The sequence below is a fragment of the Hyla sarda genome, chromosome 1, assembly GCF_029499605.1.
Source record: "Hyla sarda isolate aHylSar1 chromosome 1, aHylSar1.hap1, whole genome shotgun sequence".
Taxonomy (NCBI): domain Eukaryota; kingdom Metazoa; phylum Chordata; class Amphibia; order Anura; family Hylidae; genus Hyla; species Hyla sarda.
Window position 1 is genome coordinate 85482719 of NC_079189.1, and position 24858 is coordinate 85507576.

The 24858-nt window shown below is 43.6% G+C and overlaps 1 protein-coding gene across 1 annotated transcript in view; it reads right to left on the reverse strand.

Annotated features, from left to right (window-relative positions):
* BEND4 (BEN domain containing 4) overlaps window positions 1–24858 on the reverse strand; it is a 139036-nt gene that overhangs the window by 18790 nt on the left and 95388 nt on the right.

A 24858-nucleotide genomic window follows, 5' to 3' on the forward strand; every position in this document is an offset into this window, starting at 1 on the left:
TCAGGAACTGTCCAGAGTAGAATAAGTTTGCTATGGGGATTTGCTGCTGCTCTTGACAGTTCCTGACATGGACAGAGGTGTCAGAAGAGAGCACTGTGGTCAGACAGAAAAGAAATTCAAAAAGTAAAGAACTTCTTCTGAAGCATACAGCAGCTGAAAAGTACTGGAAGGATTAAGATTATTATATAGAAGTAATTAAAAAATCTGTTTAACTTTCTGCCACATGTTGATATAAAAAAAAAAAAAGAGTTTTTCCCCGGGGTACCCCTTTAAGGTTACCTGCTTATAAAGCTGCTAAAAAAGAAAGATGTGCAGACACATGCACGGGTGACTAGGCCTGATCCACTACTAGAGGATCGGATAGAGAAGGCACAAAGTGCTATCTCCCTCAGTACAGATGCAAAAATGTAAATAGGGAATGAAAAATAATTTGTAGGAAGAGCTGCAGAAAGTGCATGAAAGAAAAAATACCAGCGAACAGTTCTATGTAATGGGAATATGCACCAGTCTGACTGCATAAGAAATACTTTAGACTCTAACGGGCTATTGGTGAAGAAATTTAAGACTTCACTGTTGCTTCACTGTTATCTAGATACACAACCACATGGTAAGCTCACTCCTATGTTAAAGGACTATTCCCCAAAAAAAGCAGAGAGAATCACACTGATTCCCAGAACATTAATGATAGCTTGATGTCATGGGCTCCACCAATGGGACACCACTCATCACACTTTGTATGATTGTAATTTATTGCATGACTTGTAATGACGACTTAATGATCAATAAAGCTCTTTCAATACCACTGATCACTAAAACGTGGATTTCATTTCTAAGGAATGGGACAACCTACAATTGGTAGAACGGGGTGCTTTGGACCCCATTCTAGTGATCGGTGGGGCACCCAGTGATTAGACATTTGTCTTCAATCTTCAACAAGGCTGATTGTGGTAAAAAAACTTTGTGCTTGTTTCATCATCAAGCTTTAACAGGCAACATTTTACCCACTTACAGAGTCAGAGTCATTCTAAAGCCGCTTGTTTTCTATCCAATAAAAAGGTGATAAATGTTGATTGTTGGAAGACACCATTAAAGAGTACCTGTCACCAAATAAACTTTTCTATATAAACTCAAGCTATGTTCTCTAACAACTCCTAACACTCCTTCCACCCTTAAAAAAATTACAGAGCTTTAAAAAGCTCTGTATCATACTCTTCTTCTTGCTCAAACAATGCAATCTCCCAGCAGGAGAAAGTGGGCGTTTCCCAGCAGGCATGATATCACGGAAGCCTGCTGGGGGACCACTTCCGCCCTCACATTGTTGCAGTGCTGTGATGAATAGAAGACCTTAAGCTCTGTGCATGTTTCAGTGAGGCTCTATGCAGCTTCCAGTGAGGCTCTGTGCAGCTGTCAATCAAGCTCACAGCAGAGAAACACTTCCTGAGTATTGTCTCCTGCCAGGACGAGAGGAGACCATACTCCCTGTATTAATTGTGGCAGGGAACAGAACAGCGCCACCTAGTTTCCGTATTTCTATTACATTTTAAACAAATTTATGTTGATAATTTTAAAAGCAAGTGAATGGGAAAGTGTCTGCTAATTACACAAGGAACACTATATTAAAAGTTTTATTTGGTGACAGGTACTCTTTAAGGTAAGTTTGTGAATGGGTAAAACTCAGACTTAGAAAGTAGTCACATTAAAAGATGATAACTATATCATCATAAAAGAAGAAAAAAAATTTAAGAAACTATGCCAACTTAAAATGCAAAGAAACATATGAGGTACAGACGTTTTATTATATAAAGACCCAAAAGTAATAAAGAATCTAGTTAAAGAACAGCTTGCTAATGGTATCACAATAGGCCAATGCCGTTAGATGATGGAATGTACAAGCTGTTTAAAGGGAAAATGACAAAGGAATATTTTCCAAAAAACAGAACCACTAGCCCTCCGAGAACAGGACAGGATACACATTACTGCTACATAAGCCCTCTCACTTTGTCTTGTGTAAAACCCTTGCTTTACTAAGCTACCTGCCAAATGTCCATTTATTTTTTTGATTATTCAAACACGTTTGCCAATCTGCTTCAAGAAAAGATGAAGTTCCTTATAAACTTGAAGAGTATCATGTTGAAAATATGTAATACATTAGGTACAATGTCAAAGAAACGGAATACACAAGTGGTAGATCTCACGGCACCTTTCCAGGTAGCTCTCCTTTTACAGTCAACATTTCATTCCAACTAGTCTAAGAAACTGACTAAGAACATATGCCGAACTAGAAATCCCCCAAAAGGAAAAAAAATACCCATCTGCAGACAGATATTTTTTTATTTTTTATTGAAAGCCGAGGTACGTGCTCTCAAATCACCCAAGTGCATGTAAAAAGTGCACGAGGATGCGGTCTATCGCAAGCCCTTCTCCGAAAGGAGAGAGGCCCCCCAACAAATCAAACCCTTCGCCTCCGGGCCAAAAGGCACCTGCAAGGTTCCAGGTACGATGGCCCCTTTCGCCGAAGCTACTCAGGGACCAAAAGTGTTCCCGGCAGACAACTAGGCGTTAACCAGGTTGTCACCAAGGAACCAGTAAAACCGGTTTGGCATCCTGCCAAAACAGGATGCCACGGGGTATAGCAGGGAGGTGAGGAACCTAATGGCCACACACACCTCCCCTAGACTGGCAGGAGGGACACCCAGAAGGGCTACCGCACCCTACCAAATCTGCAGACAGATATTTCCGGGTTATTGCCTCTCGCTAGTACAGAGTAGGGTGCTGGCTTGCTGGTAAGAGGGCTTTGGTTGTGGGACCAAAGAGGTAATGTTTCTCCTTAAGGAGAATGTCATACGACATGTGAAGATTTATAGGCCATTGATGGTCCATTGGGAATTCTGGGAAGAAAGAATATGCAAAGCACCTCTCATACCACCTTCTCAGTTAGCTTTTCTTTTAAAGTCATTGTATCACTCACAGATTTAGCACATGTAAGCACTACCATTGGTGGCACAACATCTGTTTTACAACAGTAAAATTGCAGGCTGTGCTTCTTTAAAGGGGTACTCCGCTGGCGGGAGAGCTCGTGATGTCATAGCCCCGCCCCCTCATGACATCACGCACCCCCCCCTCAATGCAAGTCTATGGGCCCATAGACTTGCATTGAGGGGGCGGGACATGACAGCATGAGGGGGCGGGGCTATGACATAACAAGCTCTTGTCTCCTGCGTTTGGAACAAAGCAGCTGAGTACCCCTTTAAAGCCTAACATGCTGGAAGCTGTGAAGTAAGCAGCGATGCATACAGTAATTTATGCATCGCTGCTGACTCCCTACATTCGCTAGTTGGATGCTTTCACACCTGGTGTGACAAAGTTACTGCAATAAATACGGTAACATAAGCATCACTGCTCACTATTTTCACCATGGCAGGTACTCTCACACCTGGCCTGGTTCTTGCATTGCCACTCAGTACTTACTACAGCCGGGAGTACCAAAACAGACAGCAGTCCTTGTTTCTGAATGTTCATTCTGTGGTGCACTATGCTGACAGTGTGGTGTGTCATGGAAGCAGAGATGACACTGACAATCATGTTGGCAGCTGTTACATTTATAAACCCAAACAAAATGTTTGATAGAGATCTGCAAACAGCATATTTGGGAGAAGCCATCATTACAGTGGATACAGTTTACCTAACTTTGGCCTTTGACAGTTCTTGGTGAAGTTCTCAAGTTCTCTTTTTTTTTTCCGGAGAGCTAAAATGACCACAGTACTGAACAGGTTTCAGATTTCAGAAGCCAAAGATGTGTCAACACCAAAGAATTCATTCTGCTAAAAATTGGAAGGAGACAATGATCTGCTAGCTCACAATAAGGCCTAGAGGCAAGCACTGTCAATCATAACAACTACCAATCTAGAAATCACATCTTCAATTAAAAAAATCATCTGCTGTGTGGAGATAATAGAACTGGACACACAAGTGGTGAGAACTAAGACACTTTGAAAAGATTGGATCTGTGTTTCAGTCCATCATACCATATAAACCTGGACAACATGGTCTAGCATAAGAAGATAACCTGTTTAAGTGGAAGAAGCTTGCTTTTTAAGGGTAGGTTCCCACACAGCGCATCCGCAGCATATTTGATGCTGTGGATGTGCTGTCGGCAGTCACAGAGCAACTGCAACTCCCTGCTCCCTGTAGCTCTGTGTATCTGCTCATAGTGGTGGATTTCCCAGTTGCAACAGGGAGCCTGCTCTGCAGTCGTTCCATGACTGCCAGTAGCACATCTGCAATGTCAAATATGCTGTGGATGCGCTGTGTGTGACCCATGCCTAAGGGTGTATTCACACATACGTACATATCTGATGCACAGGATTTGAAGCTGCAGATTTTATGCTGCAATTTTTTATGAAAACTAAATGATTGAGCACAGCTTATAATCCTGCGCATTAAATATGCACAGGATACTGTGCGATTTGACATCATATTGAGCAGAAACAATCCTGACAGCTTTCTATCGCTAAAACAGATTACCAGGTAAAGCCATAAAGGAAACTACATACGAGCAATCGAACAAAAAGGAGCCTGAACTACGTCACATAAAAATATTTGGAAGTAAAGCATTTGTTCACTTTCCAGAAGAAGAGCATACCAAGTGCAAAGATCATGCAAAAGACAGAGTGGTGGTAGACTACAGTAAAACCCAAAAAGGACAATGGATTCTGCACCCAAAGACCAACAATGGGACAATAAACAGAGATGCGGTGATTGATTCATCAGCAGCAATCTCAGTGTACAACCAACATGGCAGGGAGAAACATACTGAAGTTTGGTTGGGCTCTATGGCTGCTGACTCAAGACAGAAGCAGGTCAACCTTAAAGGGGTACTCCGCTGCCCCGGTGTTCAGAATATTTTGTTCTGAACGCTTGGAGTGGGGGTTGTGACGTCATGACCACGCCCCCTCGTGATGTCACGCCATGCCCCCACAATGCAAGTCTATGGGAGGGGGCGTGGCAGCTGCCATGCCCGCTCCCATAGGCTTGCATTGAAGGGCGGGGTGTCATGCCACGAGGGGCGTGGCCGTGACGTCACGACCCCTGCCACCCACACCCAGCGTTCTTAACGAATGCCGGGTGCCACACAGAGATCGCGGGGATCCCAGCTGCGCAACCCCTACGATCAGACATCTTATCCCATATGCTTTGTATAGGGGTTAAGATGTCTAGGGGCGGAGTACACCTTTAGGGCACGTTCACACAAGCGGATTACCTGCGGAATTTGCTACCATTGACTTCAAAGGGTCAAGGCAGTTTTGCAGATTTTCCTTTGGACCCATTGAATTCAATGGTAGCAGATTATCTGCTGCAGAAATTCTGCAGGTAATCTGCCCGTGTGAACGTACCCTTAAATCAGGAGATCCACAGGATGGAACAAAATAAAAATGACTTCCTACATGCTTACACTTTAGATCCACAGCCATGGGAGGAGATGCAACAACAACATGTCCATTAAGTGCATCATAACTTCTAATAAAGAAATGGAGTCTCTTTACCAACTCAGTGTATGGGTGCTCACTAAGCTGCTGTACCACAAGAAAATCAATTTGCTGTAAACCAAAAGTGACACTAAAGGTAAAGTATATAGGGGGACATTTATCATTCAATATAGACGTTTTTTTCCGTCTATCTTTGGCGCTTGAATGTCGCAGTTATGTAAATTTAGCGACTTATATGCGGCTTTTTGAATAGAAGTTTCCTAGCGTTTTGCGTAGCAGTACACCGTTTTCTGATTTAGACACGCACCGCACCCTTATTTATCATATGCGCCATTTGTAATAAGTCGCAAAATACTGCGCTAGCCCCGATTTCTAGCCGCAAAAGTACGCATACCAAAAGCACACGTACAAAACCTCTCTACCCTGCACAAAACAAACAAACATGCACAGCAGCGGGGAATTCATTATCTAAGGTAGACGCAGATGATAAATTACACGCTGCTAAGCAAAAAGTTAGAAGGAAAAAGATTGGTAAAAAAAAGAGTAGTGTACACTATTAATGATAAATGTCCCCCATAGGGTTTACACAAGATTAGATGCAAAGGGATACAGTGATCCCTCAACTTACAATGGCCTCAACATACAATAGTTTCAACATACAATGCTCTTTTCTGGACCATTGTAAGTTGAAACCAGACTCAACATACAATGCTACGGACAGTCCAGATCTGTGAAACGTGTCAAGGGCCGGAAGAACCAACCAATCAGAATGGACATTTTACTGGTAAAACACCTGTATTACTGAAGTGCATGCACTGACTGGTGTCTGGTAGCGCCCCCTACAGTACAGGGAGATATTACATGTTCTGTACTCTTTACCTGTGCCAGGCTTGGCTGCTCCTTTGGACACCAGGTGAGGGTTACTCCATGTTTCTTTTTTAGGACTGTGTACTGTATAGGACCCCGAAGAAGCTCCTGTCCTCTACATAGACCAGTGTTTCCCAAGCAGGGTGCCCCCAGATGTTGCAAAACTACAACTCCCAGCATGCCCGGACAGCCAAAGGCTGTCCGGGCATGCTGGGAGTTGTAGTTTTGCAAAAGCTGGAGGCTCCCTGCTTGGGAAACACGGACATAGACAGTGATTACAGCTCCCAGCAGATCTTTCTTACTTTTATATGTAAGGATTTGCTTTATCTATATTAGTTATCTACTTGTTTATCTTTAATCCTCACTTTTTCCTATTTTTGGATGACATTTTGGTGGCTTCAGAACCAATTACCAGGTTTCCATAGAGTTATGGTCTCAACATACAATAGTTTCAACATACAATGGTTGTCCAGGAACCGATTAGTATTGTAACTTGAGGGACCACTGTACTTTGAAAAAATACAGTTAATATGATTATGTCACCTTGTGGTATGAAGCAAGCAGCAAAAGCAAAGAACATTGAGATGAACAACGTTTTGTTGGAAAGGGATTGAAAAGACGTCAGGCTGATAAGAATTGGATATTTAGTAACTCCTATTAAAATATTGCCATAGTACAACACCAAGGGGAGACAGGAATTGGAGGTAAAATTCTGAACCAATAAAGAACCTTGTAGATGTGATATATTATCTGGGAATCAGGATCCAAAAAAAGAGGAAGATAGGAGTTTTCTCTATAATAAACACAATCCTGAACCAGAATCAGAAGCCAAATATGTGTCAGCACTGATGGACCCATTCTACCTAAAATTGGAATTGGAAGTAGAGATGAGCGAACTTACAGTAAATTTGATTCGTCACGAACTTCTCAGCTCGGTAGTTGATGGCTTTTCCTGCATAAATTAGTTCAGCTTTCCGGTGCAGTCCTAGGAGACTCTTTCCTAGCACTGTATCCACCTTTTCCAGCCCACCGGAGCACCGGAAAGCTGAACTAATTTATGCAGGAAAAGTCATCAACTGCCGAGCTGAGAAGTTCGTGACGAATCGAATTTACTGTAAGTTCGCTCATCTCTAGTTGGAAGGAAAGGATCTGTTACCTACAATGAGAATTACAGAGCTGCCATGGGGGCACTTCTGTACAACCAGATATCAAAGAAACAATCAGAAATCTCTGATGAGATGTAAATAGGCCATGCTAAAGAGACTAGAACACAGAAGGAAAACAAAGTCCTTCAATGTCTTATACATAAACATAAAGATATCTCAGAAGAAAAAGAAATCTGAAGCTCACAGGTTACAGGACACAGGAACAGCTTGGGATTTAAAGGGGTATTCTACTGGAAAACATTTTTTTTTTTTTTTTTTTAAATCCACTGGTACCAGAAAGTTAAACATATTTGTAAATGGACAGAGGTGTCAGCAGAGAGCACTTTGGTCATAACAGAAAGGAAATTAAAAAAGAAAATAACTTCCTGTGGAGCAAATAGCAGCTAATAAGTACTGGAAGGATTAAGATTTTACAAATATGTTTAACTTTCTGGCACCAGTTGATTAAAAATATATATATGTTTTCCAGTGGAGTACCCCTTTACCTGACGAGTGGCTCAAATTATTCCAATTTCTTGGCTTAAAGGGGTACTCTGGTGGAAAACAATTTTTTTTTTTTTTTTAAATCAACTGGTGTCAGAAAGTTATACAGATTTGTAAATAACTTGTATTAAAAAATCTTAATCCTTCCAGTACTTATCAGCTGCTGTATTTTCCAGAGGAAGTTGAGTTGTTCTTTCCAGTCTGGCCACAGTGCTCTCTGCTGGCACCTCTGTCTGTATCAGGACCTGTCCAAAGTAGGAGCAAATGCCCATAGCAAACCTCTCCTGCTCCAGACATGGACAGAGGTGGCAGCACAGAGTACTGTGGTCAGACTGGAAAGAACTACACTACTTCCTCTGTAGTATACAGCAGCTCATAAGTACGGGAAGGGGTAAGATTTTTTAATAGAAGTAATTTACAAATCTGTTTAACTTTCTGGTACCAGTTGATATGAGAAAAATGTTTTCCACCAGAGTACCCCTTTATAGAAAGCAAGTATAGGTTACACAATTGTCTACAGAAAGAATATGTTTCTGTAGCTCATGCCAGCCACAAAGTTATTTGGTTACGCCAATTGTGAGAGGATCTTGGTGAACCACTTGCAAACCACACAGTGGTTTATGAAGATAACCAAGGATGTATTAAAGGGAACCAATTACTACATAAAGGACTAAACTACTAGCATGCCCTTATAAAACCAGAGTTTAAAGGGTACCTTTCATCAAAAAAACTTTTGATATATTATAGATTAATGTATGCAGAATAACTTTCCAATAGCATGTTATTAAAAAATATGCTTCTTTCTATTTCATTTTCCACTTTGAAAAAATTACCACTAGGGGTCTCCCTACCAGTCCTTTTTTTTTTAAATAGATTTCAGACTCATGCAAGAGTCCTAAATCTCAGACTGCAGCCGGGACACAGACAAGCTCAACACTGCTCCCTGGCAGTGAGCAGTGGTGAGTTTGTCTGTGAACCGGCTGCAGTCTGAGATTTAGGACTCCAGCATGAGTCTGAAATCTATATAAAAGGACTGGTAGGGAGACCCCTAGTGGTCATTTTTTCAAAGTGGAAAATTTAATAGAAAGAAGCATATTTTTTAATAACATGCTATTGGAAAGTTATTCTGCATACATTAATCTATAATATATCAAAAGTTTTTGTTGATGAAAGGTACCCTTTAACATCTCAAAGTTGCCTATTTCTGGTTATTCTTCATTTTAATAAAATGTACTGTAGCTGGTCCAATAAAGCCAAGTGCAGTACACCCTACTTCACAGGATAAGTGGTTTCTTCAGTGGAGGTGTTGGAATAATGTTAAAAGGGGTTATCCTGCCGTACAAAACAGGATAGGCCATCAATTTTCAAATAAATATTGTCCAAGAGAACATGGCAACACTGCAGTATCTTACACTGCCACTAGTAAAATGATGGCAATGCAAGGACGGGCACAGGTAAACATTGAAGAGGTTGTGTGGCAGTATATTGGCAGGGGTGCCAAGGGTTTGATCCCCCCCAATCCAATATTGATGCCCTATTTAGCACAATTTTATAAGCCTAGATAACTTCTTTAATAATGATGCTTGTTGCTGAATAAACTTCTTTCCCCTAGTACCTGTCTGGAAGCCCTGTATAATCTGATGCTGGCATTCACGATATTGTGGGATGATAGGTAGACACCAAGAGAGGCACAAGGGGGTGGCTGCAGAGGGCACTAGAAGATTCGCAATGCAATGTTTCATTTTATTTTGCAAAAGTAGACATCCAAATATCAATAATAGAAAGTAAGCACAAAAAGAAGAGCTTAGGGAGTCTGTTCCTAATTTTGGTAAAAGAAAAATGACAAAATATATCTTCCTAACACAACTGTATCAAAAGCTGATTCTTCTTCTGCATTTTCATACTACTATGTATAAGGAAACACAATAGAATATATGTGAAAATCATATGTTCATATTTTTATTTTATTTATTTATTTATATAGCGCCTACAGATTCCGCAGCGCTTACAATTATGGGGTACAAACAAAGACAAGTATCAGACATAATATTACACAATAACTATTCAAACAAGAGGTGTGGGGATATATTGAGGATATGTTGGGGATATATTGAGGATATGTTGGGGATATGTTGGGGATATGTTGGGGATATATTGGGGATATGTTGGGGATATATTGAGGATATGTTGGGGATATATTGAGGATATGTTGGGGATATGTTGGGGATATGTTGGGGATATATTGAGGATATGTTGGGGATATATTGAGGATATGTTGGGGATATGTTGAGGATATGTTGGGGATATGTTGGGGATATATTGAGGATATGTTGGGGATATATTGAGGATATGTTGGGGATATGTTGGGGATATATTGAGGATATGTTGGGGATATATTGAGGATATGTTGGGGATATATTGAGGATATGTTGGGGATATGTTGGGGATATGTTGGGGATATGTTGGGGATATATTGAGGATATGTTGGGGATATATTGAGGATATGTTGGGGATATATTGAGGATATGTTGGGGATATGTTGGGGATATGTTGGGGATATATTGAGGATATGTTGGGGATATGTTGGGGATATGTTGGGGATATGTTGAGGATATGTTGAGGATATGTTGGGGATATGTTGGGGATATGTTGAGGATATGTTGAGGATATGTTGAGGATATGTTGGGGATATATTGAGGATATGTTGGGGATATGTTGAGGATATGTTGGGGATATGTTGAGGACATGTTGGGGATATGTTGGGGACATGTTGGGGATATGTTGGGGATATGTTGAGGATATGTTGGGGATATGTTGAGGATATGTTGAGGATATGTTGAGGATAGGTTGAGGATAGGTTGAGGATATGTTGGGGATATGTTGAGGCCAATTAGAGACTGTTATAGGCCTGTCTGAAGAGATGTGTTTTTAGGCCACGTTTGAAACTATGGATGTTGTTGTTGAGTCTTAGGGATTGAGGGATAGCATTCCAGAGAACCGTTGCAGCACGAGTGAAGTCTTGGAGATGGGAGTGAGAAGTTCGGATTATAGAAGATGTTAGTGTGAGATCATTAGCAGATCGTAGAGAACGTGTAGGATGGTAGACAGAGATGAGAGAGGAGATGTAGGGAGGTGCAGCATTGTGGAGAGCTTTGTGTGTGAGACTGAGGATTTTGTACTGTATTCTGGACTAAATTGGTAACCAGTGTAGTGGCTGGCACAGGGAGGAGGCGTCGGTGTAGCGGCTGGAGAGGAAGATGAGTCTGGCTGCGGCATTAAGGATGGACTGGAGAGGAGAGAGTTTGGAGAAAGGAAGGTGTATTAGTAAAGAGTTACAGTAGTCGAGGCGGGAGTGAATCAAAGCAATAATGAGAGTTTTAGCAGTTTCAATAGTGAGAAACGGGCGGATTCTTGAAATGTTTTTGAGATGCAGGTGACAAGAACGTGAAAGAGACTGAATATGGAGAGTGAAAAACAGATCAGAGTCAAGTATAACTCCAAGACAGCGAGCCTGCTGCCCGGGAGTTATGGTAGTACCACATACCGAGATGGAAATGTCAGGGTTAGGTACAGTATCAGTTGATGGAGAAAAGACAAGAAGTTCTGTTTTAGAAAGATTTAGTTTCAGATATAAAGAGGACATGATGTCCTTATTTTGCCATATTTCCTATAATGTGTTAACAAGCATGTGGTTATAAAATAAAAGTGTCTTGAAATCTGCATTTATCTGGTTCAGCAGTAAAAATACTCAAACTTCTTACCAGATCTGTCAATGGATCTATCAGGACGGAGCTCTGTATGGATGAATGTATCTCCATTTATGTGGTGTACTTTATTATCTATAAACACATTATGGTCCGATTTACCAAACTGTGTGAGAGAAAAACTGGAGTCATTTTCCCACAGTGACCAATCACACCAGAGCGCATTAAGTGATAAAAAGTACCGTATTTTTCGCCCTATAGGACGCACTGGCATATAAGACGTACCCAATTTTAACCCCTTAAGGACAATGGATGTACTCCTACGCCCCCATTTCCGAGTCCTTAAGGACCGAGGACGTAGGAGTACGTCCTGTCCTTTCCCGGCCCCCTGCCGCTAGCCGGAGGGGAGCCGGTGCCCGATGCCTGCTGAAATCGTTCAGCAGGCATCGCGGCATATCGCCCAGGGGGGTCATTATGCCCCCCCATGTCGGCGATGGCCGCAGATCGCTGGACAATTCAGTCCAGCGATCTGCGGCGATTCCGGGTCAATCGGGTCTCCAGTGACCTGGTGACCCGGAATTACTGGCTGATCGGGGCCGTCAGAGACGGCCCCGAACAGCCAGAGCCTGCAGGGGTGAGGTGGCACTGGTGCCACCTCACAATCGCCCTGATTCGTCGGCCGGATTACCGGCCGACGAATCAGGGCGCCTGCTGCGGGTGTCACTCCCGCACCCGCTCCGCCCCTCTTCCGGAGGACGTGAGCGGGTGCGGGACATGCACCCCTGGTGCTGGGGACCCCGATCCCCGGCGTTAATGTTGGGATCGGGCCCCAGGAGCGACGACGGCGGCGGCGGCGGGACTGACCTGTGCGGCAATCAAGCAGCAGCAGGAGGTGAGTGACAGCCTCCTGCTGTTGCTTAGCAACAGCTCCCAGCATGCAAAAAGGGCATGCTGGGAGCTGTAGTTATGCAACAGGAGGAGGCAGACCACCACAACTCCCAGCATGCACTTATGGGCATGCTGGGGCTTATGGTTTTGCAACAGCTGGAGGCACATTCTTTCTATGGAAAAGTGTACCTTCAGCTGTTGTGTAACTACAACTCCCAGCTTGCACAAACAGCTTAAGGGCATGCTGGGAGTTGTAGTGGTGCATCTGCTGGTTGCATAACTACAACTCCCAGCATGCCCGTTGGCTGTCGGTGACTGCTGAGAGTTGTAGTTTTGCAACAGCTGAAGGCACACTGAGTTAAGTAGCAAACCAGTGTGTCTACAGCTGTTGCATAACTACAATCCCCAGCATCGCCAGTCAAAGTAGTATGCCTCCGGCTGTTGCAAAAACTACAACACCCAGCATGCCCTTCCGCTGTCCGTACATGCTGGGGGTTGTAGCTTTTGCAACAGCTGAAGGCACACTGGTTGCAAAACACTGAGTTTGTTGTCAAACTCGGTGTTTCACAACCTGTGTGTCTCCAGCTGTTGCAAAACTACAACTCCCAGCATGCACTGATAGACCGTACATGCTGGGAGTTGTAGTTTTGCAACAGCTGGATGTCCCCCCCCCCCCCCAATGTGAATGTACAGGGTACACTCACATGGGCGGAGGATTACAGTAAGTATCTGGCTGCAAGTTTGAGCTGCAGCAAATTTTCTGCTGCAGCTCAAGCTGCCAGCGAGAAACTACTGTGAACCCCCCGCCCGTGCGACTGTACCCTAAAAACACTACACTAACACACAATAAAATAAAAAGTAAAAAAACACTACATATACACATACCACTACAATAAAAATGAAAAACGTCTGGTACGCCACCGTTTCCAAAACGGAGCCTCCAGCTGTTGCAAAACTACAACTCCCAGCATGCACTGATAGACCGTACATGCTGGGAGTTGTAGTTTTGCAACAGCTGGATGTCCCCCCCCCCCCAAATGTGATGTACAGGGTACACTCACATGGGCGGAGGATTACAGTAAGTATCCGGCTGCAAGTTTGAGCTGAGGCAAATTTTCTGCCGCTGCTCAAACTGCCAGCGAGAAACTACTGTGAACCCCCCGCCTGTGCGACTGTACCCTAAAAACACTACACTACACTACACTAACACAAAATAAAATAAAAAGTAAAAAACACTACATATACACATACCCCTACACAGCCCCCCTCCCCTCCCCAATAAAAATGAAAAACGTCTGGTACGCCACTGTTTCCAAAACGGAGCCTCCAGCTGTTGCAAAACAACTACTCCCAGTATTACCAGATAGCCACTGACTGTCCAGACATGCTGGGACTTTTACAACAGCTGGAGGCACCCTATTTGGGAATCACTGGCGTAGAATACCCCTATGTCCACCCCTATGCAATCCCTAATTTAGGCCTCAAATGCCCATGGCGCTCTCACTTTGGAGCCCTGTCGTATTTCAAGGCAACAGTTTAGGGTCACATATGGGGTATCGCCGTACTCGGGAGAAATTGTGTTACAAATTATGGGGGGTATTTTCTGCTATTACCCTTTTTAAAAATCAAAAATTTTTGGGAAACCAACATTTTAGGTAAAATTTTTTTATTTTTTTTTACATATGCAAAAGTTGTGAATCACCTGTGGGGTATTAAGGTTCACATTACCCCTTGTTACGTTCCCCGAGGGGTCTAGTTTCCAAAATGGTATGCCATGTGTTTTTTTTTTTTGCTGTCCTGGCACCATAGGGGCTTCCTAAATGCGGCATGCCCCCAGAGCAAAATTTGCTTTCAAAAAGCCAAATGTGACTCCTTCTCTTCTGAGACCTGTAGTGCGCCAGCAGAGCACTTTTCACCCCCATATGGGGTGTTTTCTGAATCGGGAGAAATTGGGCTTCAAATTTTGGGGGGTATTTTCTGCTATTATCCTTTTTAAAAATTTAACATTTTTGGGAAACCAAGCATTTTAGGTAAAACATTTTTTTTTTTTTTTTACATATGCAAAAGTCGTGAATCACCTGTGGGGTATTAAGGTTCACTTTACCCCTTGTTACATTCCCTGAGGGGTCTAGTTTCCAAAATGGTATGCCATGTGTGTTTTTTTTGCTGTCCTGGCACCATAGGGGCTTCCTAAATGCGGCATGCCCCCCAAAAACCATTTGACGCTCCTTCCCTTCTGAGCCCTCTACTGCGCCCGCCGAACAATTAACATAGACATATGAGGTATGTGCTTACTCGAGAGAAATTGGGTTTCAAATACAAGTAAAAAAACTTTTTACCCCTTGCAAAAATTCAAAAATTGGGTCTACAAGAACATGCGAGTGTAAAAAATGAAGATTGTGAATTTTCTCCTTCACTTTTCTGCTATTCCTGTGAAACACCTAAAGGGTTAAAACACTTATTGAATGTCATTTTGAATACTTTGGGGGGTGTAGTTTTTATAATGGGGTCATTTATGGGGTATTTATAATATGAAGACCCTTCAAATCCACTTCAAACCTGAACTGGTCCATGAAAAATAGCGAGTTTGAAAATTTTGTGAAAAATTTCCAAATTGCTGCTGAACTTTGAAGCCCTCTGGTGTCTTCCAAAAGTAAAAACTCATAAATTTTATGATGCAAACATAAAGTAGACATATTGTATATGTGAACCCAAAAAATTTTTATTTTGAATATCCATTTTCCTTACAAGCAGAGAGCTTCAAAGTTAGAAAAATTCAAAATTTTCATTTTTTTCATCAAATTTTGGGATTTTTCACCAAGAAAGGATGCAAGTTACCATAAAATTTTACCACTAAGTTAAAGTAGAATATGTCACGAAAAAACTATCTCGGAATCAGAATGATAACTAAAAGCATTCCAGAGTTATTAATGTTTAAAGTGACAGTGGTCAGAATTGCAAAAAACGCTCCGGTCCTTAAGGTATAAAATGGCCTGGTCCTTAAGGGGTTAAAGGTGCAAAATCGAGAAAAAAAAGATTCTGCACCCAACAGTGTTCTTCAACCTACGGAACTCCAGATGTTGCAAAACTACAACTCCCAGCATGCCCGGACAGCCAACGGCATGCTGGGAGTTGTAGTTTTGCAACATCTGGAGGTCCGCAGGTTGAAGACCACTGGATAGGAGGTAGTACTCACGTGTCCCCGCCGCTCCGGACCCGTCACCGCTGCCCTGGATGTCCCTCCATCGCTATCGCCGCATCCCCAAGGTGTCCCCGACGCTCCGGACGTCTTCTTCCCCGCGATCCACACTCTCCGTCGCCGTCATCACGTCGCTACGCACGCCGCTCCTATTGGATGACGGGAGGTGAGCGACGACGTGATGACATCGAAGGAGAGCGCCACCATGCAGAGGATCCTGGCACAGAGCAGACACCGAGGAGGTAGGTAAGGTCCCTCCCAGTGTCCTGTAAGCTGTTCGGGACGCTGCGATTTCACCACGGCGGTCCCGAACAGCCCGACTTTCGCTTCAGACGCGGCGGTCAGCTTTGATCGCGGCATCTGAAGGGTTAATACAGGGCATCACCGCGATCGGTGATATCCTGTATTAGCCGCGGGTCCCGGCCGTTGATGGCCGCAGGGACCGACCCGATAGGTGTGTATTCGCCGTATAAGACGCACCAATTTCCCCCCCCCCCAGTTTTGGGGAAGAAAAAGTGCGTCTTATCCAGCGAAAAATATGGTATGTAATTTTTCAATATCACATAATAACCAAGGTTATTGAGTACATGCCACGTGCTCACCAGTTGTCAAAGGATATCATGTCTATAGATAGACAACATGACACACAATATACTATTTCAGTATATATGTAGCAGGAGAATAGTCGAGACTTCAGAGAAGTACCATATTTGTAGAGCTAGTGGTATCCAATCAGGTAACAATATAACCGTGACATAATGGATACACCCATAAGTTAAATATAACTATATTCAACCAACCCACTAGAAGGGGATATATACTTTTAATAAACCATATTTGTATATTTATGGATAGTAGACACAGGATCACTTAGGAATTAACATGTCCATATTTATTAGGGACACACCTTCGATCATGATGGAGACACCCATCATTTGAGCATAAGTTGCTCCAGAGAAAGCCAGATGGAAGAACGGTCAAAGGTCTCCGGGAACTCCTGTACAGCCCTCCAGCACAAGGAGGATGACAGCTAGAGGAGGGCAGCCTCTTTGATGGACATTTCAAGATAGATCCACCATGCTGGATAAAGTACTTAGGAAGAAATCCCAGCTGGTGAGACAAGATTTGTGGACATGACGACATAACCCTCCTACATTATTTACTTATGCTAAGGAGCCTTCACGTGGAGATTTCTTGTTTTATGTACTGTCCGCCATGATGTCAAGAAGATTACAATAATGTATGTTTTTTTTATACAAAGAGCTCACTCTCTCCATGGTCAGACCGGTTACATTTTAGCGTTTCGGTTATATTTAACATTAAGATATGAAAGCAGATCTGTGATTGGTAACTGTGGAAATAATCTCTCCTGTTTTTCTCTCACATGGTCGGATTAATCTGGGCCATTGTATAAACACAACATGTATTTTTTTAAGCTTATATTTTTACTTTTTATCAGTAAAGGGGCACATCCCTATCTTGCCCAGAAAATGTGACGCTCTTGTGAAGCACTAACATCCAAATGGACTGCTCCTTAGGTATCCTTGGGAAGCGTATATTACATATCCTGATACCACTTCTGGATGCAAGGGCCATTTTGAGCGCTGCCCCCCCACGAGAATTCCTGTTTGGAGCCCCGGCTCTCCCCCAGAGTGGTGCAGTAGCTGTATGGGATAGCTGAAGATAGCCGGACGGCTCTACCATAGAGATATATGGGGGGGAGCATGGCAGCCCTCGCTTTGTGAGGGGATCATGACGTGCCACTCCCTGGGAGAGCCTAGGCTCCTTACAGGAAATCATGGGGGGCCCCAGCGGTTGGACCCCCCACGTTCTACAACTTATCCCCTATCCTACGGAATAGAGGATATGTATTACACCACGAGACTTCTCCTTTAATATACTTTTACATATTATTTCATGCTTATCTTTTCACTTTTTATCGAAATAATGTGCCTCATCGCCATCTCGATCAGAGAGTGTAATGATCTTATGAAGCACTCAGTTCTGACATGACTACCTCTTAGGTGTCCCATTATATTTGTTACTGCATGGCGGGAACCACTGCAAAACTCACTGCATTCGTAGCAAACAAGGGAATGGGGAATTGGCTCAAGGATCATAAATAGGAGTTTTAAGGGAAAACTAACACAGGTCCTTTTGTCCAGGGTATCAAAACTCCACCCTCATTTTTATCTTTAATATAGCAAGACAGGAGAGGGCCCCCAACTCAATGATTGTAAACAGAACTGAAGATATAAAAACTTACATAAGCGAAAACCAAAAGATTAATAGAATTGCTACACACTCATTGACATAAAAATGAAAGGGGTATTCTGAGATAAAATCACATATAAGTACAAGCCCATCCATCTCCAGCAGTCCCATAGATAATAAATGGAGCAACATGATTCTGGAAACCTGACATACAGGTTCCATATGGCTGCCAAAGCTGCCATCCAAGCTGGTCCAATAAATACTTGATTGGTGATGAAGGAAGTGTTGCAATCTGGTGGAGACATTCCTGTGAAATCCCTTGCTGTGTGTGAACATCCATTATCCAGTTGAAGCCCTGCCATGACAGGCCAAGTATGTTTCCACAGGATGTCCTTAAAGGGTTACTCCACTCCCCAGCATCCGGAACTCAATGTTCCGGACACTGGGGAGCGGAGTAACCCTTTAACCTATTGCTGTGCTGTTAGTCTTCTTCGTATCACTAACAAGGGTGATCCCCTGTCCTATGCGATCATTACACCAGCAGTTGGGACAGTGTGTCGCTCGAAAGCAAAGGCAGGATTAAACTGCTCACCACGAGGCCTCCATACTCAAATCTGACCATCGTCGGATTCCTAACAGAACCTGAATTTGTTGCTAAAGAACCTGGATTTGACAGGGGTGCCACCTGTGTCTGAATGGTGGACAAGGAAACTGTGGGAGCTTGTCAACAGATCAAATAATCCTCTTTACTGGTGGTCTGTCTGGGCCGTCCAGAGTCTTTTCACCTTGTGTGTGTCCACACATAACCAATGCTCTCAACACCTGCTAACTCTTTACGTATCTTGGTCAAAACGGCCTAGATGGTGGTCAATTCACCAAAATGACCTTCCTGCTTCTCTCAGTCCAATGATGTGCCCCCCTCTCAAAGTCTGTGCAAACTGTCTTTGTCAATATTAGATCAGCAGTAGTCTGACTATCAACACCCCCAACAAACATCTGTTTGAAGGGGCTGCAGTGGTCATGCAAGTGTACTGGAGTACCTACTACGAGCTGAGGTAAACACTGAAGGGGCTGCGGTACTGGAATGAGCCCTAAGGCCCCTTCTAACAGCTGATCATCAGGGTCAGACCTCCTAATACTGATGGACTATCATATGGACAGACCATCCATTTTGTAAGGCTGGGTAACCCCATTAAGAACAAAGTAGAGCCCACATAGTCGATCTGCATTCCAGGAGCCCAACTAAGATACTTAGAGGGGGTCTCTGTCAGCACAACGCAAAGTGCTTCCAGTAACAGCTGAGTTGTGAATGCAGCTCTGGACTTGAAGTACAAGCTGTAGCTCAGGATCAGTACAAAATAGGTAATGCAATGTATTACAATGTTATTTAACATCCTGCCATGATCCGTGTAGCTGTTTGTGAATCAAGGTGACTATTGGATCTGCAATCGAGTTTCCTTGTCTTTCCATTGTGTCTTCAGGTGCAGTCCGCACCTTCTCCGTGCTCAACATCTTGGCATCAGGGTGATCTGATTCTACAGTCTATTAATGTTATTTAACGCTTTACTTTATTTGTGTAGGCTGACGGTGAATAAAGTTGTGTATATAGCTATCAAGGCACATACAGAACACAATAAATTGCTACTTCTAGTTTCCTTTAGAGAGCACAAGTGTTATTTACACATTTGTAGCTGGTAATATCTATCTAGACACTTAAGAAACAGCAAATGTAGCAACTAGTATCATTAAACAGCAGGTGCAGTATCTGCTTTACTGATCGCTGTGGTTTCAGCTGCCGTTTGTGGTTTTATATAGTGTAAATAGAACAATCTGAATATTCTGAAATATCAGTTATCTACAAATCGTAAAATCATATGCCAGCAAGCTAGGTGCGATCTATGTATAGAATGTATAAAATGTTGTGCATGACTAGATGTCAGTCTACAGTAGATACTACTATGGAAAGACATTATTAGGCACCTCTATGGGACACAGCTATGACACAGGGCATTTGTAGGGCCACTACTGTGTGTAATATTAGAACTTCTGTGGGGCAATAAGTTATTTGGCAATACTGCAGGAAAACTTCTAATACATGTATATGGCATTAGGATGGGGAAGATCAATTGGCTGGGGAGAGTATATGACACTAAAAAGGACCCTGCGATGTGGAGTCTACACTGCTTATACAATCATTGAAGAGATGCATTTTGCTGTATAGGCAAAATATGTCTAAAAGAGAGAGAGACAGGAGGATAAAGGGGTTATCCCAAGGATATCCCTTGTTGCCAGATGGTCCCAGAGATCAGCCCCCACCATTTAGACACTTTTCACCTATCCTGAGGTTAAAGCTTTAATCTTGATGTCACCCCTTTAAGAGAATCTCCCCTTTATCTAATTTTTAAATGTAACATAAACATTGCATGCAGGCAGTGGCATCGCTAGGGGGGGGCCAGAGGGGCCATGGCCGCCCCCCCTCCCTAGATCAGGCCGTGCCCCCCCCCCCATTGTGCCCCCCCCCAATTTAAAATAAATAGGGCTGTCCCGATACTAGTATCGGGGCCAGGGGCGGACTGACCGGCTGGGTAAAGAGCCCGCTGCACCTGCTGAGGATATCCCTGCGCTGCTCCTGGTCTGCGTATCATTAGCAGAGACAGGCAGAGCAGGGATGAAGGTACCTGATGATGGCTCCACCCCCAGCACAGGAGAGGACGGGCCGAGAGCTGACAGGCCTCCGGGACACAGAGCAGCTTCATGTGAGGGTGAGTGCTGTCCCGTGTCCTCCCTCCCCCCCTCCCCTGATCAGCAGTATATCCTGGGGCTGGGTCATGTGTATAGTAGCAGTCCAGTGGGGTCACTTTCCCTCCTTCAGTGTCCACAGGTCACATTATCAGAACAATTTTTGGGAAAAATCGCAGCAAAATTGTGCGGTTTTACTGCGATTTTTCATAAATCGCGGTAAAGCCGCGCAATTTTTGCTGCAATTTTTCCATAAATTGTTCTGGTAATGTGACCTGTTGGAGGAGGGAAAGTGAAAGTGACCCCTCTGGGAGGACAACATGTGAACACACTGCTAGTTTATCATTAACCCCTTAAGGGTACATTCACATGTACAGGATCAGCTGCATATTTTTGCTGTATATTTTGTGCAGCTGATTTTGAAACTATTAGCTTCAATAGGTAGCAAAATCAGCTGCAGAAAATATACAGCAGATCCTGTACGTGTGAACGTACCCTAAGGGCTCATTCAGGGGTGGATCCACAGTGTATTTTACGCTGCAGATCCACCGACAATGGACCCTACAGTGCTGCCTCTATCTGTGCCTGCTCATAACGGCAATCCTCCGCTACAAGCAGACACGCTTTGATGTGCATACTCGCACACATCATGACCGCTCCTCCTGCTTCCTGAGCTAGGCCGAGAGCAGCCGCGATGTGTGCGAGTATACACATCAAAGCGTGTCTGCTCGTAGCGGAGGATTGCCGTTATGAGCAGGCACAGATGGAGGCAGCACTGTAGGATCCATTGTCGGGGGATCTGTAGCGTAAAATATGCTGGGGATCCATCCGTGTAAATGAGACCTAAGGACGCAAGGCATATGTGTACGAACAGTGCCTGCTCCCACTGTGTTGTATAAATCATTAGCTAGATTTATTAGTTTTAACGCCTTAAGGACATAGCATTTTTCCATTTTTGCACTTTCGTTTTTTCCTCCTTACCTTTTAAAAATCATAACCCTTTCAATTTTGCACCTAAAAATCCATATGATTGCTTATTTTGTGCGCCACCAATTCTACTTTGTAATGACATCAGTCATTTTACCCAAAAATCTACGGCAAAAACGGAAAAAAATAATCATTGTGCAACAAGAATGTATGAAGATTTTTAATAAAATGTTTTAAACATTTTTTTTTTTATTAAACATGTTGTGCACAGTGTATGTGTGTGTATATATATATATATATATATATATATATATATACACACCGTATTTATCGGCGTATAACACGCACTTTTTAGGCTAAAATTTTTAGCCTAAAGTCTGTGTGCGTGTTATACGCCGATACAACCCCAGGAAAGGCAGGGGGAGAGAGGCCGTCGCTGCCCGCTTCTCTCCCCCTTCCTTTCCTGGGGTCTAGAGCGCTGCTGTCCACCCTTCTCACCCCCTGGCTATCGCCGCGCCATGTATAGCAACGACGCAGGGGACGCACGCCGGAGGCCTGCAGCAGCGCGGACCCGACTCAGGTAATTATGCCACCGGGGATGGGGGGAGGCAACGGGGCAGCGGCGCCGGCAATGGGTGCCGCTGCCCCTTCTCTCCCCCTGGCTGTCGGCGCTGGCACCGATAGTCAGGGGGACAGAACGGGCAGCGGCGCCGATAGCCAGGGGGTGAGAAGGGCCGACAGCAGCGCTCTAGACCCCAGGAAAGGCAGGGGGAGAGAAGCGGGCAGCGACGGCCTCTCTCCCCCTGCCTTTCCTGGGGGTATATCGGGGTATACACGCGCACACACGCACCCTCATTTTACCATGGATATTTGGGTAAAAAACTTTTTTTACCCAAATATCCTTGGTAAAATGAGGGTGCGTGTTATAGGCCGGTGCGTGGTATACCCCGATAAATACGGGATATATGTATTTATTTATGATATATATAAAAAAAAAAATATATATATATATATACACATACACACACACACGTTTTAAAATTGCCCCCCCCCCACTTTTGTCACTGGCTCCCCCATGTGCCCCCCCCTAAATATGAATGCTGGAGACGCCACTGCATGCAGGGTATAGAATATGTAGAGGTGAATGTCCACATTTAAGCACCATTTTATAAATGTAATATACTGCAGAAAATCAACAGTGTATCTATCCATCCTCTAAAAGTATACTGTAAAATGCATTTACAGGAAAAGCTCTCAGTGTATACCTTTAAGTAAATGTGAGCTGAACTTCAATTACCCAGTACAGCCACAGGCAGAAGTACAGGCTTCAAGCCAGGTTCTTATCATAAATCTGGGCCTGTACAGACTGATTGGCTGGGGCACCCTGCAGGTCACATATCGATGGCCTATCCTGACAATAGGTCATCAATATGTGGAATTGGAGAACCCTTTAACACATTTGATATCATTGGGACTGACCCATGGTCTAATATGTATGTGGACTTCTGGTCTATTCTCATGGGAAGATGTTTGGCAAAATAAAAATTAAGCAAGTGCTAGTTCAACTACTATTATTTTGGGATGTCTGGCAGTGTTCTATTCTTCTCTCTAATCATTTAGGTGTATAAAGACTGCCGGGATAGTTGTCAGTAGAAGAAATGTTTGGGCAATAGCTATCTAAGGCTGGGTTCACACTACGTTTTCTCCCATATGGGAGCGCATACAGCAGGGGGGAGCTAAAACCTCGCGCTCCCGTATCCCACCGTATGCGCTCCCGTATGTCATTCATTTCAATGAGCCGGCCGGAGTGAAACGTTCGGTCCGGTCGGCTCATTTTTTACAACCGGACCTAAAACCGTGGTTGACCACAGTTTTAGGTCCGGTTGTAAAAGCGCATACGGCGCAAAAATGAGCCGACCGGACCGAACGTTTAACTCCGGCCGGCTCATTGAAATGAATGACATACGGGAGCGCATACGGTGGCATACGGGAGCGCGAGGTTTTAGCTCCCCCCTGCCGTATGCGCGCCCGTATGGGAGAAAACGTAGTGTGAACCCAGCCTAAGGGTGCACCAGGGTCACACCATGTTATTGCTGCTTGTTTAGCCTATATGTTTTATAGGAAAAGACAGATAAGTTGAAGAAATGCTAGTACAGGCTTCCAGTATCCGTAGTTTCAGGTGCTGCAGAATGGGCAAAACAAAAATTGGAACAGGACCCTCAGTTTACACAGAAGATTTTGTTCAGTGATGAGGCAAACTTTTATGTGAACAAAAAAAACCACCGCTATTGGTCTGACACTAACCCACATTTTATAGATCCCTCCAAGACTGTTGGAACACAAAAATTGATGGTATGGTGTGGTCTATGGGGTACATGGATAGTGGGGCCATTCTTCATCAATGGAAACCTCAAGACCACTGGATATGCGAAATTGCTACATGATGATGTGTTTCCCTCTTTATGCACTGAAGCTGCACGTTCCCTGAGTTTTTCCAGCAAGATGGTGCACCACCACATTATGGGTGTCAGGTCCGAGCATTCCTAGATGAACAGTTTCCTGGAAAGTGGATTGGTCATCGTGGGCCAGTTGAATGGCCCCCAATGTCTCCCGATCTGACCCCCTTAGACTTTTATCTTTGGGGTCATCTGAAGACAATTGTCTATGCTGTGAAGATACGAGATATGCAGCACCTGAAACTACGGATACTGGAAGCCTGTACTAGCATTTCTCCTGCGGTGTTGCTATCAGTGTGTGAAGAGTGGGAGAAGAGGGTTGCATTGACAATCCAACACAATGGACAGCACACTGAACATATTTTATAAGTGGTCAGAAACTTGTAAATAACTCATAAAAGAATAATGTTACATTAAAACAAAGCACATCATTGTTTTTCTTGCGAAATTCCCAATAAGTTTGATGTGTCACATGACCCTCTTCCTATTGAAAAAACTAAATTTGGATTCAAAATGGCCGACTTCAAAATGGCCACCATGGTCACCACCCATCTTGAAAAGTTTCCCCCCTCCCATTTACTAATGTGCCACAAACAGTAAGTTAATATCTCCAACCATTCCCATGTTATTAAGGTGTATCCATATAAATGGCCCACCCTGTATTTTATTTATTTCCTATGGGATTGCTGTAGATAGCTCAGCAGAGCACTGTCGCTCCATACACTCAGG